This window comes from Leopardus geoffroyi, chromosome C3 (assembly GCF_018350155.1).
Source record: "Leopardus geoffroyi isolate Oge1 chromosome C3, O.geoffroyi_Oge1_pat1.0, whole genome shotgun sequence".
Classification (NCBI taxonomy): domain Eukaryota; kingdom Metazoa; phylum Chordata; class Mammalia; order Carnivora; family Felidae; genus Leopardus; species Leopardus geoffroyi.
In genome coordinates, this window is record NC_059338.1 from 114,460,627 (window position 1) to 114,476,849 (window position 16,223).

At 37.3% G+C, this 16,223-nt stretch overlaps 1 long non-coding RNA gene across 1 annotated transcript in view; it reads left to right on the forward strand.

Moving 5' to 3' along the window:
* Positions 1–948: 948 nt before the first annotated feature.
* Positions 949–16,223, forward strand: part of LOC123585779 — a 45,624-nt gene continuing 30,349 nt past the window's right edge. The window contains exon 1 of the long non-coding RNA XR_006706422.1: positions 949–998. This is a non-coding gene — a long non-coding RNA (uncharacterized LOC123585779). The remainder of the gene's footprint in view (positions 999–16,223) is intronic.

Genomic DNA, 16,223 nt, shown 5'->3' on the forward strand with positions numbered 1-16,223 from the left:
TATTCTAAGCTCATTTACAAAAGACTTTGTGTTCAGGTAATGGTTTCATGCCCAACACTCTCAAACCACATGTTTTAATTTTAAAAAAGTTTATTGTCCATGCAAAGATTGCATCTGACAAGAAGTACACATATCTAATGTGACTTAAGGAGTTGAAATCTTTTTCACAATAATTCAAGTATTGCCCTTGGGTTCTTACAAAATCCCTTTTCCCATCAAATCCAAGACTTTGAACTTATTTTTTTATATCAGGATGATACCGTTTTTATTTGGGTTGAATGTCTAGAAGGTGGTCTCAACCTTCTGCAGCCTGTGGGCAGACAGAGCCACACCGTGTTCACGTTGGCATCGAGAGTGTTTGCTCACACTTTGCTTTGCTAAAACACCATGCCCTTGAGTCAGATACCCCAGTGGCACATTCAACGCAATGATGGAAACTTAATCGGATGCAAGCCCAAACACAGTCTTTATTAAAAGGGCTATTAAAAAATATGTTTCCTATGATATTCCAAACCAGTGCGTTCATAAACCAATTGGTTTATAAACCAGTGACCATTGATACAATAGAATTTTTAAGCAAAAATTTCTGTACTTGGAGAAAATTTATTAAATTCCTCAAGAAACAGAAAGAAAAAGTTTTATTTATCTGCACTTGCATCCTTCAAGTAACTATCAGTATGTTAAGCGTCCATTTCACTTACCGTATTTTATCAATGTCTAGGACTATATTTGCACAGTTAAATCAGCTTATCAGTGAGATGTTAGTGAGCAGCTCAGGAAAATGTTGTCTTTTTAAAAATGTGTATTTATTTATTTTGAGAGAGAGAGTGTGTGTGCATGCGCAAGCAGAGGAGGGGCAGAGAGAGAGGCAGAGAGACTCCCAAGCAGGCTCTGCACTGTCAACACAGAGCCCAGTGTTGGGCTCGATCCCATGAACCGTGAGATCAGGACTTGAGCCGAAATCAAGAGTTGGAGGCTTAACTGACTGAGCCACCCAGGTGCCCCCAAAATGCTGTCTTTATAGAAAATTTCTTATTTTTTCCCAATCCCAGTATCATTTCTTTAAAAAAAATAGATTCTTTTTTTTTTACATTTATTATTCTTTCTGTTTGCCAATCAATCTGTTCACTGTAAGTAAGCAAAAATGTTTAATCGTGAAGCGTATTTGAAATTTCTCTCCCCAGAGATTGGACTGAGTGAGAAGTCACTAGTTGTGAGTCTATGTGGAATCCCATAGATGCTGACTGTAAGACCCGTGTTGAGAATGAATCTTGGGAGATTGGCTGGACTTCAACTATGTCATTAGGGAAACTGCACTCATATATTCAGTGTTCTTGTGAACTCCAGCCCTGTTAGATGTGCTTCCCCTAACATTTTTTGTGGCCCTGATTTGAGACTTTTCAATCGGTTTCAATTTCCACATCCCTCTGCACGTCCAGATTCTGGCTGTGCCTTGCAGAGAAAGTGCCAAAATTCCATGAGAACAACGGTCCCTATGGAATTTTTGGCTTGACCAGAAGCAGGAAGAACAGGAAACGTTATTTTAAAAAGTCCCGTTTTTCACACTGCTGATGTCTGGAGAGTCGAGATAAGCTTTGAGTCTACTTCCAAATCTTTGGGTGCCCCTCCAAGCGTGCTCGAAATGGGGTGTGAAACATAGCTTGCTGGGGTGGGATTGGACAGTGATCAAGATGAGACAGAATTGGCAGGAGGGCTTTTCTCCGTTTGGTTTCCAGGATGATGGAGGTGAAGCTGGAGGTTTCCCATCCTAATGCCTTATCTAGGAGACAGCTCTGTGAATACTGGCCCCAAATGTTACTTTTCTTTTTTGTAAATATTATACTTTGAGTTGTTGAGTTTTAGTGAGCCAGAGAGCACAAAAATAATCTTTATTCTTGAAATATTTATACATAGAAGCATTACTGAAATAAGAATGCATGATTCCTTGGATTGGATTCCATCACTGTGACATAATTACTTTATTTTTAGTTCGTAGTGCTTAATGGAAATGTGACATGGAAGTGGGTGTTGGGGCAGCAACCAAGTTCTGGAAGTGATTGGGAATGGTTAAAACAGTGGTACAGACTTCCCCACGTCTCTACGCCCTTTTGCTCCTTTGAAATCTCAAGTATTTTTTTTTTAATTTTACTTGTGAATTTAGAAAAGATCTCTACTTAATACATGAGTATTTCCAGGGGTGCCTGGGTGGCTCAGTGGGTTGGGTGTCTGATGTCGGCACAGGTCAAGATCTCACGGTTCATGAGCTGGAGCAACGCATCGGGATCTCTGCTATCAGTGTGAAATGCACTTCGAATCCTCTGCCTTCCTCTCTCTGCCCCCCTCTTTAAAATAAGTAAACAATATTTTAAAAATCTCTTAAAAAATAAAAAATATATTAGCATTTTCAAGTGTGACACTATATTGTAGATATCTTAGAGCTGTCAAAGGTCTAGCAAATACATATCAGGAGACAAAATTGTTTTATGAGTTTAGTGAAGAAAAACATCATATGTAATAATTCAGTTTTAAATTTGAAAATTATCTATTATAACAGACCACATGTATTTACCATCTGATAACCAATATTCTTTAAGCAGAATGGAGGAAAGTTCATACTCCAGAAACATACAATTCTGCAAATAACACTGGAAGTGGTCATTTGCTTTCTCTAAGAATGCACAAGATGTGCGAATATTTTGTTTCTAGCTGTCTAGGAATTCATGAAACTAGAGAAGACATTGAACACTGTTGCATGGAAATAATTGAAAACAAAAATTCATCTGCCTCTGCTAATATCCAGTGCCCCCTCACAACTGAATTAGCACGTGGGTTGATTAAGTGACTCAATGACAACATTTCCTAAGTGGATCCCTCAAATAGGCCCATGCTTAGGGCAATCAAAAGATTTGAAATGAATAACACTGTCCTACGCACCATGGACATTGACTCCTCATGAAATTAAATACTGTTTCTAATTTTCTCCTCATCTTTCTACTCTTCAAACAAAAATAGATTTCTTTAGTGTTTCCTTAACATATGCCCAGTCTCTGGGCTTTAACTTAATCATCTGTAATGTTCTTACATTTTCTCTGAATTCTTGAGTTATATTACTATTGGATAGATGGATAGACAGACAGATACATAGATAGATAGATAGATAGATAGATAGATAAGATGTATACAAGCGTATGTGTATGTATGTATGCGTGTATGTACGTATCTATCTATCTAGAGAAGCAGCTAATGATAATGAATCTTAATAAAGCAGAAAACGATAAACACCCATAAGATCAGTAGTTCCACGGATTTATTACCATGGTTGGATAAGACGGTCTCTGTAAGTAGAGGCTTAAACTTTATCTATTTATGCCTTCACAATGAAACCATTCAGGAATAGGCCATATGAAGGTCACCTTGTTCATCACATTAAGAGGATAAATTCTAGAATCAAAGAAAAACTACAAAGTTTGCAAAAATATTTGATGGCAAATTCCTGATTTTCAGAAGCAAGGAAATGCTAAAGTGACAGGTTGTTGAGGGGGTTTCCTTCCCTACAAATGCAATCATGTCAGCACTGTCAGCCTGGTTTACTCAATGACTCAAGTAGCATTTTTCTCTCTTTATGAATATGAAATACCGATGCTATTTAATAAACAACTTGTGATCATGTGCGATACGCAAGACAGAGAATAATGAGACATAGTCCTTGTCCTGCAAGCACTGAGTCCTTACAGGACAAAATGAGTGCACAAGAAGTCCCCCTTTCTGCATCTGGACGTTGGGATGGTAAATTTGGGGAAAGGTCTCTTCAATCAACTATAATTAAAGAGCTACTTGAAATATCACATGATTTGAAACAAGGCATAAACAAATGAATGCGTGAACAATATGACATCGTTTCGGGGATGTTTTATGATCTTTCGCATGCCTTCACATGCATATGCCACAAACATGAACTGGGAAGAATTAAGTTTATGGAAAACAGAGAGTCAGGGAAGTAATGAACGGAACCATCAAATTTTCGAACTCATCATTTTTCTGGTTCCATTTCACTACGCACCTTCCCATGGGAGAATGGCTAAGATAAAAAGTGATTCCAAATTCTTAAGGCCAGTAGAAGTAGTACTATCATAAGATTTTTTTTTATATTAAAAGAGGAAGAAAGGGTAGATTCTCCTTGGTTTCATAGCAGTCCCATTTTTTGGATAAACACACAAAAGTGTACCCCCCGGCAGAGTAAAAAATGAGCTATTACATTTATTTGCTTACCTTGGCGTCACTGGCAACATGACTTAAAGGCAGTGACGTGTGGCAGAGAGAAATCAGTAACTAGGAATAGTTAGCTATGCCATGGCTCTGGTTTGAAAGGGCAATCACTTCATTTTTCTTTGGTATTTCATGGACTCTGTCACCCTACATTAAAAAAAGGGGGGATCAAAGTGGATCTTAAAGTTTAATATATTTTGAGAACTCTTTATTAGAGTTGCTAGCAGCCTCCAGTGCCTCCTGGTTTTAGTCCATTGTGTCCATTTGTGACTGTCATACACATTCCACAAGAACTAATTTGTGTTATTTGGGGAAAGCTGTTGGATTTATTTACTTGGCCTTGATTAGATTAGATCTGGCCATATCGACTGGGTCATTGTGTTTAACTCCTTATACTTATGTTTTATAACATTATAATAAAAGGCTGAGAGCCTCCCCTCAGTGCCTGTTCACAATCATTTATCCTTAATGTGTCTGAAAGAAACAGAGAGAAATGAAAGGAGACACTTTCTCATTCATGATTCTTTTAAAAACGGCTCCCTGTCTTCACCCCTCCCATCCTGATACCGCATGCACGGCTTGTTCTCAGCCTGCTCCCAGACAAGCGAGGGCAGGCCCCATAATATGATTCAAATTGCAATCTCATGTCTTGCGTCCCCCAAACACCTCATCTCCCATTCAACCTGGAACCTTCATTCCAGTCCCCAATTAGACTAATCTATCTGCCCAGCTCCGATTGGGGGTGATGGATCGGCTGGGAGGGTGGAGGGAGACGAAGAGATTTTCTCAGCTCCTCTGCATTCCCATAGGCACGCAGCATTTGACAGATTGGGCAGAACTGCCACGAAAGAGTCTGACACAGATGGTGTAATTAGAAAATGCGAAGTGCGAGTGTGAAATTTATCTTTGATCAGCACCTCCTTGCCAGATTGTCATCTATGTTAATATGATGATGGCTTCTTGGAGATGGATGGAAGGAAACAGCAGCCTTGAAGAGGAAAAGGAGACTGTTCACTCCATACAGAAGATATTCTATTTACTTCTGAAATCCAATCAATTTCTACAGGCCGAAAGGAAATTGTACTTATTTAATTCATATGGAAAATGAGCCTAACCTGATTCATACGCTTTATTAAACTATGATCAATATGGTAAAATCTGAGCTTTAGTTGGAAGGGGAGATGTGTTAATTTTTTATAGAGTAATAAATAAAAAAAATACAGTCTATAACTGCAGTAGCTGTTAAAGACAATGTTCATCTCTCTTTATCAAGACTATGAAAAATGGATAGAAGAAAACCCCTGTACTCCACAGCATGAAAACTTCAGATACCACCAGTGAAGTTTTATTTTCCACACTCCCTCCACTCTTTCTAGTCCAAAATAATAACTATGATTTTTTTTTTTCAGGGCAAAGTACACTAGCTTATTTTCTTTGCTTTTTTAGTTTTTTTTTCCCCCTTATTTTTTCTGTATTTAGCAATTTATCAATTTAAAAATTAACAAAATGCATTTCTAGTCAGGACTCGCAGAAATTGCTGTGTTTTCACGTTATTTTCCTGAAAAATTAGGAAATTTACTATGAGGGATAGCAAGGGTAACCAGAAATCATTTCTTCTAAGTTAGCTCTATCCGACAACAGTCATCTTTTCTTTGGATGGCTCAGAAGGTTCAGGTTTACAAGCAACTATGATAGACTACATTTTGCTATAATCTGCTCAAATGTTCACATTGATGGTGCTAATTTTCAGGAAGGTAAATTAGCATAATTAATGACCAGCCAAATTTGGGGGTAATACAGTATGTAATTAACATTAGAGAGTTCTGTTGTACCACCTGCCCCCACATTTCATTGTTGCAGGGATTGAACTGTACAGGAGGAAATTTTCCCCTTTGCTGCACTGAGCAGAAAGCAGCTTTCTTCATCAGAATAAGCCATTAGCTGTAATGGCATGTAGGTGTAATGGAATGTGCTCGAAACATCTGTGCTGAGAGCAGGGGAGAAATTGCTGCATGCAGTCGTAGGCCTTTGGGGAGCTTGATTAAGGGTTGCTTCAGAGAACTTGAGATCTGGCTTGGGATGCAAAAACAAAAAAAAAAAAGGAGAAAGAGAGAGAGAAGAAAGGAAAATAATGCTAATAGATTTACGGATGTACTGCAGGGAGAACAAAGGATTTTTAATTTTTTTCCTTCCTTTATTGCTCTTATATTGCATCTGTTCTCTGTTGGGCTTTCACTTATTGAAGTGATCTGGAAAAAATGTTGCTCTAAATGCAGTTTAGCAGGAAAGAGCATAGCTGTAGAAATAAAATAGCTTGATTTTTTTGTCCCTTTTGGTTTGCTAATGGAAAGTTCCTCACAACCTGTGAAGAAAAATTCTAAATATTATTTATGCTAAGTGTTATCTTAAAATTCATCTCAGGAAGTGAAACAAATATCCAGATTTGGAGCTGGAAATAATTTCTTGTTGTTTATCGGTCTATACATAGCAGTTTTTGCAATGTATCAACTACCCAGCTAATTCATTTTGAACTGCTTGATTCAATATTTCCAAGATTGCTTTGCACTTATTTTTAAAACCCACTTTTTCCCTAAAATTTTCATAAACATATGTATTACACGTAATAACACCTTAACATCTGAGGACAATGGGTGTATTTTTCAACTTTGTTTATTTTAGCAAATACTTATTGAGCACTTGCTATTTGCAAAAACACCGTCTCCCTGCTGGATGTTTGGTCATGTTGCTGGGAATATGATAAATTACATTTGGCAAGAGGCACAGTCAATTGTATCACTTCGGCCATCTCCTTATTGTATGCTGACTGCTGAAGCTACATCGATCACACAGTGATACACATTGATTGCTAAAACAACTCAATTGAATGCATTGATTCTGATGACGTTTGGCCATTTTAGAAGTGTTTAAAAAAAACAGCTTTTAACTACAGCCTTCATAGGAAAGTCAAGCCAAAAGAGAGTTATATTAAATAACAGGTAAACAAAGGGTTAAACATTTGAGAAACTAATGTAACTGAAAGGGAATTAGCATTCTGCATGGGACAGATGTGAATGTATTGCCTAGAAAATTAGAAACAAACCTGAAAATATTGGGTGATTTTATGATTAGGTAAATCTTAACACTTTCTAATTATAAATGACAATGAAGCACTCTCTTCGCTGGAATCTATCTTCCTTATGAAATAAGAAGCTTGCTGAGCTGATGCCAAAAATTCCTTGCACTGAAGTTTAAAATATGTAGGGAGGCAAGAATGTAATAAAAATTCAAAAGCTAATAATATTATGGCGACTGGCATTGTTTACAATGTAGAGCACCTGCTGTTTGAAAAAAAAAAAAAAAGGAAGAAGAAAAAGTGAAATCATCAAACTGTTCCTAAATGGAAAATCTGGGCTCTCTGCCAATTACACAATGTGTTTCAGGTGCACTGTAAATAGGAACAATAAAAGGTGCAGAGGAAAGAATATGAAATGTTAAATCTCAAATACACGAGAATATTAATATGATGTTTCTTGAAAGAAAATCTTGGGACTCTTCCAGTGTTCTCCTGTGGAAGGAGGGGGTTTAAAATTTTACACAGCATATGTAAAGTTCTAAAACTTTTAATTGCCTGTATCTTAAAAAGAATATATATGAATGCAAGACCATTTGCTTCGGCAGCATTGCCTTTCGTTGTTTAAGGCAGAAAGGTCCATCTAGACCTGCAAATGCATGCTGCATTTCTTCCCAACGTCTTTTTATTACTGTGTGTGTGTGTGTGTGTGTGTGTGTGTGTGTATATGCGTGTGTGCGTGCGCATGCGCGCATGTTTTTGTGGATGGTAGTGTGAAGAATTAAATCCTGAGAGTAAGAAGAGAAGGATAAGTAGCTTCTGTTGCTTACTGTTAAATACTATCCACATCAAAGTTAGCATTATGAGCCACTGCAAAATATCAGAAACAAAGGGGGTTGAGATGTTGTATTTCGATCTTCTCCCTATGAAGCACTTAATAATGGATTCCTCCAGAATTAGACACCTATTTTTACCAGCTAACAAGTCACTCGTGCCAAATTCCCCTTTCTAGTTTAAGTGTGTTTCCTTTTCCATGAGGCATTTTAAAATCAACCCATCTTAGGAATGTCTATTACATTTTCAAACGCCAATCTTAAATCAAACCAAAACATCGTCATCATGCATACCTTTTAGAAATAACTTCAAAGGTGACACACTGTTTTACAATGATAACTGGAAACTAACCTTCGAGAACTGTACACCTTTCATACACCCAATATTTCAGAAACGAGAAGCGAAACGATTTTAGCTGTGCTTTTCAGACACTGACGATTGCTAAGAACTGAACGGTTGTGAAATCTTTGGGTCAAATATTGTTTCCTTTGAGTCAGGAAACACATGAAACTAAGCAAAACCTCCTGTCCACATGGCAAAGGTAACCCTACTGATACAGAGAGATGGGTCCTCCAATGAGACAAAACACGTAAGAGCACCCCTGCCTTTGTCTACCAACACCACCAGAAAGATACCTTCTCTTCAAGCCTTTACTGCGTCATCCTGAGGATTTTATTCAAATTCTCTTTCCTCATCTTTAAAAGCAGGGCAAAATACTAACCACTTGTGTGATTTTTAAGAATATTAAATGGGATAATTAAGGTAAAGCACTTAGTCTAATGACTGACACATAGTAAGGCTTTAAAGATTTTGCTAGCTTAGCTAGTGTTAACACTATCAGTGTTTGTGAAATATGCTACATTTTCTGTATCCCAGCTGTCAAGATGTAAGATGAGACATTGCAATTGGCCCTGTCTCGAAGGACTCCTGCAATGGTGTATATGAAGAAGGAGAGCTCAGCTCTATCAAGAGTTCTTGAAGAATACAAGTTAGAATTGTGAAGGACGTGGAGGAACCAGAAGAATAGGAGGAAGCAGGCCTATTGTCAACAAGAACCTAGAAGTGCACGTTGTAACACGGCAGAAGATCAGAAAATAGAAAGGCAGGAATATTAGAAATATAAGAAAAAAGATTTAGAAAGCGAGCTTTCTTTTAGACAGACTCTTTTTGGTTCCTGATTCTCTTACCATCTAAGGGCCATTGGGCAAGCATTTTGTCTTCTGTAGCCTCAACTTTTTAGGACGGGGGGCATTAATACCTACCTCACTGTGAGAACAAAATGGCAAAATAGCCAGTAAAGTGGCTGACAAATAGAACATGCACACATATATCCCTCAAATGGTCTGTGACCTCACCTCCTTTTAAAGATTTGTTTTCAGAACTCTACACACATATGTGCTCGACACAATATGTTAAAATACTTCTAATAAAAGAACTTCAGCACTTTTAATGAGAAAACAATCAGGAAATATATTTTTTAAATAGTTTCCTGACCAGGGTTTCAAATATCAGGGTTTCCTCCTGGTGCGTCAGTGTTCTCCGATTCTACAATCTGCAAAAATTGCACCCCATCTACATAGTTCATCCTGTAAATATATTAATATGATGCCGCCGGCTCAGCTTTTCCAAATTTGAAATTAGAGAAGCAACAATAACAAAGAGCGATTTTCAAGATAGTGACATTCTGTGAAATGTACAGAAATGACCATGACATTATTTACTACAGACTTCTAAGTGGGCACCTATTTTGGATTGATATTTTTGTCAAATAATTTAAACAGATTGTGGCTTTGGGTACCACCTAAATATTTGGTGGGTACACTGGATTGATCCCCAGTCAACTTATACCTAGATTATTAGGATATACTCTTATTAGTTTCCATCCCTTTTTCCAAGTACTTTTCAAAATCGTCTCTCCTTAGAGGATGGTAATACAATTGTCCTCCCTCTTAAATTGTCTTGTCTCTTTGATTTTGAAAATCACCACATAAATCATAATCACAAAGGTTGAACACAGTTAAATCTTTCTTTATTAATATGATGTATCTTTTAACTACGCTCTTCTAAAGAAATTAGCCCATCTACATTAGTGCAGCTTACTGAAATTATCCTCAATATATATTATCGTTTTTAAGCATAAGGCATAAGTTCTAAAAAGACAATGATAGCATTCAACACCTTAAGTGAATATGATCTCCTATTGATTCTAATGATGGTGATTACTTCGATGAAGGTATTAAACATGGGCCACATGTAAAGTAGAAACAAACCTCCAAGATAAGTGAGTGATGCATTCTTTTCTGTGGTCAGAAAAAGCAACACCCCCCAATGCTACAAACTGGACAGATCCCTAATTTTTAGTCCTGTTTGTGGGACCACCTTACTAGTGACGTTGGAATAAAGAATATCAGGGCAATGTACAATCATTACCTGTTTATACTGAAAGCTATTATGGTCACAGTAAGAAGCAAGAGATGTTTCTTTGACTGGATCATAAGGACATGTCTGAGCCTGTCTTCATTGGAAGACATATGATGTATCTTCTGTATACGGGAAACAATAAAATATTTACATGTTTTTTAAAAAGGTCTTTCAATTAAAAGACAAAAGTCTTCCAAGATTTCTTTATTTGCGGCAACCTCCTTGGGTTTTTGTGAATTTTTAAAAATTACAGCTAGTTTTAATTCCTTGCCAGATGCTTAAAGTAATGGCACAATCTACCACTTTTCACAATCTAAGGTATTAGAATTCTGGGATTCAAATTATACATTCACAAAACTACAACCTTGCTTAAGCAAATAAGGAAATTATTGAATTGTTAATGGAAAACCCCTGAGGCATAAGTGGGTTCCGGTATAGGGCTTGGTCCAGAGGCTCATACAGTTACCACAGAGTTCAGGCTGTCTCCATCTTGCCACCCCTCTCTCCTTCATGTTGGCTTTATGCTCAGATTTCACACCATGGCTCACCGAGAGCTCTAGACTTAAATATCCCCAAAGTTCAAACCCAGTGAAAAGGCAAAAAGACTCTTCTTGCCTATCCATTATAAATCCCAAGTTTAACACTGATTTTCCTCGTTTGAATCCCATGCCCATCTTTGACTATCACCACAATTAGGGGAATATGATGCCCCCAGTTGGCCAAGACCACTTCAATGCCTACTGCCTTCCAGATCCAGTTATGGAAGAAAGATTTATCTAAACATGTAGTCTGAAAGTAGGTCCTTGTCCTCCTAAGGAAAGTCAGGATGTGGTTGCCAAAAGGAAGAGAAAAGCACATCGGATTACAATATCACAAAAGAGCAGGTATCTTATTCACTAATATCCACCCAGACTCCACAGCACAGTCTGGCACGGGTTCATGGTCCTAATGTGTTGCCGCCATTCTAGATAGTCATGAATCACAATGGTATGTGAATCGGACAGAGCTTAACTTTGGTGTATTCACTCAGATAACAAGTATAAAATGCCTAGATTTGAATGAGGCAACTATAGAATATTTTAATAATAATTTATTACATGGGCTATACTAGTGGAATGAATGAGACAAAGTGATATGGAGGGTAACTCCTTACATAGCTTATGGCCTAAGAGTAAGGGCCTTGGGAGGGGAGGATGTGAAATTCAGTCAGGCACCGTCATAGGTTGCATGGAGTTTTACCAGGTTGCCTCAATGGTAAGATAACCAGGAATATAAAAGGATGGCACACTGCGTAGTTAGCGGAATACCTACAAACAGTGGTACGATTTTCTTATCTTTATTCATCACTTCTCTGAAATCTTTCCTATACCTTAATCATCTAAAGTGGGGATGGCCTTGAATGCCTTATTAAGCACCAGGACTTTTCTCAGTAGGCAAACAGGGACCTGAAAGAATTGAAAAAGCACCAAAATATAATCTGGCTCTGACCTCATGTGAAAAAAAAAAAAAATGAACTATGAGAGAGGAGAAGAGAGGGAGAGAGAGAGGGAAGGAGGGAGGAAATAAAGTTTTCAAAAGAAGTGGTGAGAGCGGGGTAAGTAAATTAGAAATGAATATTGAAGGACTAGTGTTTTCACATAAGTATCTTATTTTTCTTTTATGCCTTTATTTCCAAGATAGTAACTGTTCCTTAAAAAAAAAAAACAATTAGAGGGGAGCCTGGGTGGCTCAGTCAGTTGGGTGGCCGACTACGGCTCAGGTCATGATCTCGTGGTCTGTGAGTTCGAGCCCCGCATCAGGCTCTGTGCTGAAAGCTCAGATCCTGGAGCCTGCTTCCGATTCTGTGCCTCCCTCTCTCTCTGCCCCTTCCCTGTTTGGTCTCTGTCTCTCTCTCTCTCAAAAATAATAAACATTAAATTTTTTTTTTTAATTAGAGGATTATATATAATAAATGTTGAAAGCCCTGTCCCAATTCCAGTCCACAAGCTGTTACTGGTAATATCATGGCATGCATTCCAAGCTATATGCACAGATGCTTCCTCCCTCTCTCCCTTCTTTCTTTCCTTCCTTTCTCTCTCTTTCTCTCTCTCAACAGAAATGGTGTCATCCTCTAGGTGCTGTTTTGTAACTAGCCTTTTTCTTTCGATGATACATCCTGAACAACCTTCCATATAACACAGACAACCTTGTATATCTTTATCTGTATCTATATCTACGTATCTGTATATAGATATTTAGATATATATAGATATACAGATATTTCTATATAGATATATAGATATACACAGGTTTTTTTCCTAAGGTCTACACAGAATGCCATATCTTGGTTTTACTCTATTACATGTAGCCATTTTCTTCGTGATGGGTGTTTAAATGGCCTCAAATTTTTCACTTCAAAAAAAAAAACGCTGCAATAAACATACTATACATCTTACCTAATCACATAGGATTTCTGTAGTACAGATTCTAAGAAGTGAAATGTTGGATTGAAGAAAGTGTGCTTCAGAAATACACTGCCAAAATGCCTTTGAAAATTTTATACCAACTTCTAGTCCCAGCAGTGCTGTTTGAGAGTACTTGTCTCCATAGAGTCTTAAGAGTCTTGTGTTGGCCTAGTCTTGCAAAATGTTGCCAATGTTGTTGGAGAAGATGAAATCAAATTTTTAGTTTGATTTACAATTCCCGATCATCTGTTTCATCTGGTCCTTGCTACAGCCGTGTGAAGTATGTATTATCATCACCCTCAACTTACAGATTTGGGGACAAGATTCGAAGGCATTTTTACTTTGGTTTCAGGTCAAAGCGTCTTGATTTGATGGCTCCTATTGTTCAAAGGCTGGCGTAGCCACTGCCCAAAATAAATCCACAATTGTTGGGGTGGGTCATAAGAGAAGGCCAGTTTCAGTCAAAAACTATTTTCGTCGGTCGTCAAATTTTTACCTAGCTCTACACAATCTGCTGTGAGTGATCCGACTGAGGTAAGAAAGCATTATTCTAATTTTGTATTTGGGTCTTCTTTACAACTCTGAATAACTTGTGAGGCATACTGAGACAATTCTCTTGTGAGTCTAGGTGGGAAGAAGCCAGCTGTTGAGTTTTACCTCCCTCACAGGAGGTCCCTGAATATTAATGAGGCAATCACTAGTATTTTCATATTTTTTTAGCAACTTGCAGAGTAATACCAATTAGAATAAATGTGTCAAGTGAACAGGTTAGATTAAAACACAACTAAAGGACTCAGGTTCTCCTAAGGAAATTGACACACACCTTGTGTAATTCCTGGGGTCCAGATTAAAAGAACAATGGTTTTCTCAGGCATTCCACCTGCCCATGTTCCCAGATGTCATCCTCCTGCCCCACAGTGCATTAATTGCCAATTAAAACATATGCCATATTTAGATAAGCGCAATAACAATCCTTTCAAAAATCTAATGCAGAGATTCTCTTTTGACTCCGGTTGGTAGTTACTGAAAACCATTTCTGGATTGCAGGAGAATATGCCCAATGATTTAATTCCTCCTGCTTGGGTAGCAGACAATGACCATTTCCTGAATGTGACCATAATCCAATCACTAAACGACTATTTAGGCATGGCCAATACATAACACAATACCTATCACATATTATACGATTGATATATATATATCAACTCACCTTCCACGTGCTTTGCTTTTGTTCCAGAAAGCAAGCACAAAAAATAAATGGATCTTTGAAACCTAGCTATATTTTTATCTTTACATCTTATCTAACCTCATATGGTTAGGGCAGTCTGATAGAACAATTGTTCTAAACTTTTACCTACCACTGCCAACATTATAACAAAAATAAGAAGATCCAGCTTCCAAGATTCACCCACCCTCCCCTTTATTTTTCTGATAAATAGATTCATTGTATTTTCTAATAATAAGATAATACATGCTCATTGGACTAAACACAGAAAACCTAGGCAAGTAATAGAATTCAATAAAACCTTCACATAACACCACTACATAAAGGAAATCACTGGGAACATTATAGAGTGTACCATACTCATTTTCTAAACAGGAATCAAGCTCCCTATATTGGCTTCTTTCTTCTATGATATATATTTTTCCATGTCTATGACATTATTATTACTGTTTACATATTATTTAATTGAAACATATTGTGCCAATTCTTTATCAAAGCACATTTATTCCTATTTTTGATATGAAAAACTAAGTTTGATAAATATTCTTGTGCCTATATTTTTGTTCACTTAGCCATTTACTTCTAGTTGAACCGTGAGATCATGACCTGAGCCAAAGTCGGACGCTTAACCGACTGAGTCACCCAGGCACCCCTAGTTGAATTTTTGTAAGTAGAATCACATGATCACATATTGGTGTGTTTTAAATTTGATGCGTAACACCAAACTGTCCTTGAGAGAGGTTGTACCCATTTGCATGTCCATCAAATTACAGTGAATATTTGCTCATACACAGATTATTGTCCTGTTTTCCATCTTTGCTAATGTGGTTAGTAAACGCTATATTTTGTTTTTAAATTTTCACTTATTTGAGGGGCGTCTGGGTGTCTCAGTCAATTAAGCATCAACTTCTGCTCACGTCATGATCTCACTGCTCATGGGTTTGAGCCTGCATAGGACTCTGTGCTGACAGCTCAGGGTCTGGAGCCTGCTTCGGATTCTGTGTCTCCCTCTCTCTCTGCCCCTTCCCTGCTCACACACTCTGTCTCTCTATCTCTCAAAAATAAATAAACATTAAGAAAAATTTCACTTATTTGATTAGTTTTATGTATCAGCACATTCAACTCCTTACATTTTTCTATTGTGGTATACATGTTTCTTATATGAACTATTTTTAACCTTAAAGAGCATAGGCATAATGTTGAGTGTTCACCAGTTTGTTGTTTTAATATTGAGTGATTTTTGTCAAAGCAAAACCTTTTTGTTTTAATTCTTATGTGGTCAAATCTCTCAGTTATTTACCTAAAAGTTCCTAGAGTGAGTATCATTTTAAAATTTCTTCCAGCTCAGAACAACTGTATTTAATTTTTAGAATTTTTGTCTACTTTATCTATTTAATTTCTCTGAAATATATTACAGTATAGAATGTAACTGGGGAATGATTTTTTTTTCCAAATGCTTAGCCATTCACTCCAACATCGGTTATTGTATAATCCATCACTTTCAAATTAATTTTAGTGGCTCATTTGTCACATATACATTTTATATGTACTTGCCCTAGCAATCTGGCATTTTCAAAAGCAATGAATTGACTTATTTTAGAAAGAGAACATAGACACACTCTAATTCCTCAATTAAAAAAAATGCATATAGCAGTGTGATCAAAGCATGTAACAGTTGGGATTATGGGTGATTTTCTTTGAGGTCATTGTTGCATATAAATTTTATTACCTTGTGAATAACATTCAAGTCTGAGCTGTTAACTTACTGGGTGGATTATGGTGCCCCTTACCAACACTGGGAATATAGGAAAGGAGATTAGATGGAGGGGTGATGGTATATAAAGTGTGGGCATTCTTTGAGCATCCAAGTAGTTGCAGCTGTACATATAGGTCTGGCACTTAAATGCACAGGGGAAAGATCATGGAGAAAAACCAAGGCTATAAACATAACCTGGGTGTCTGC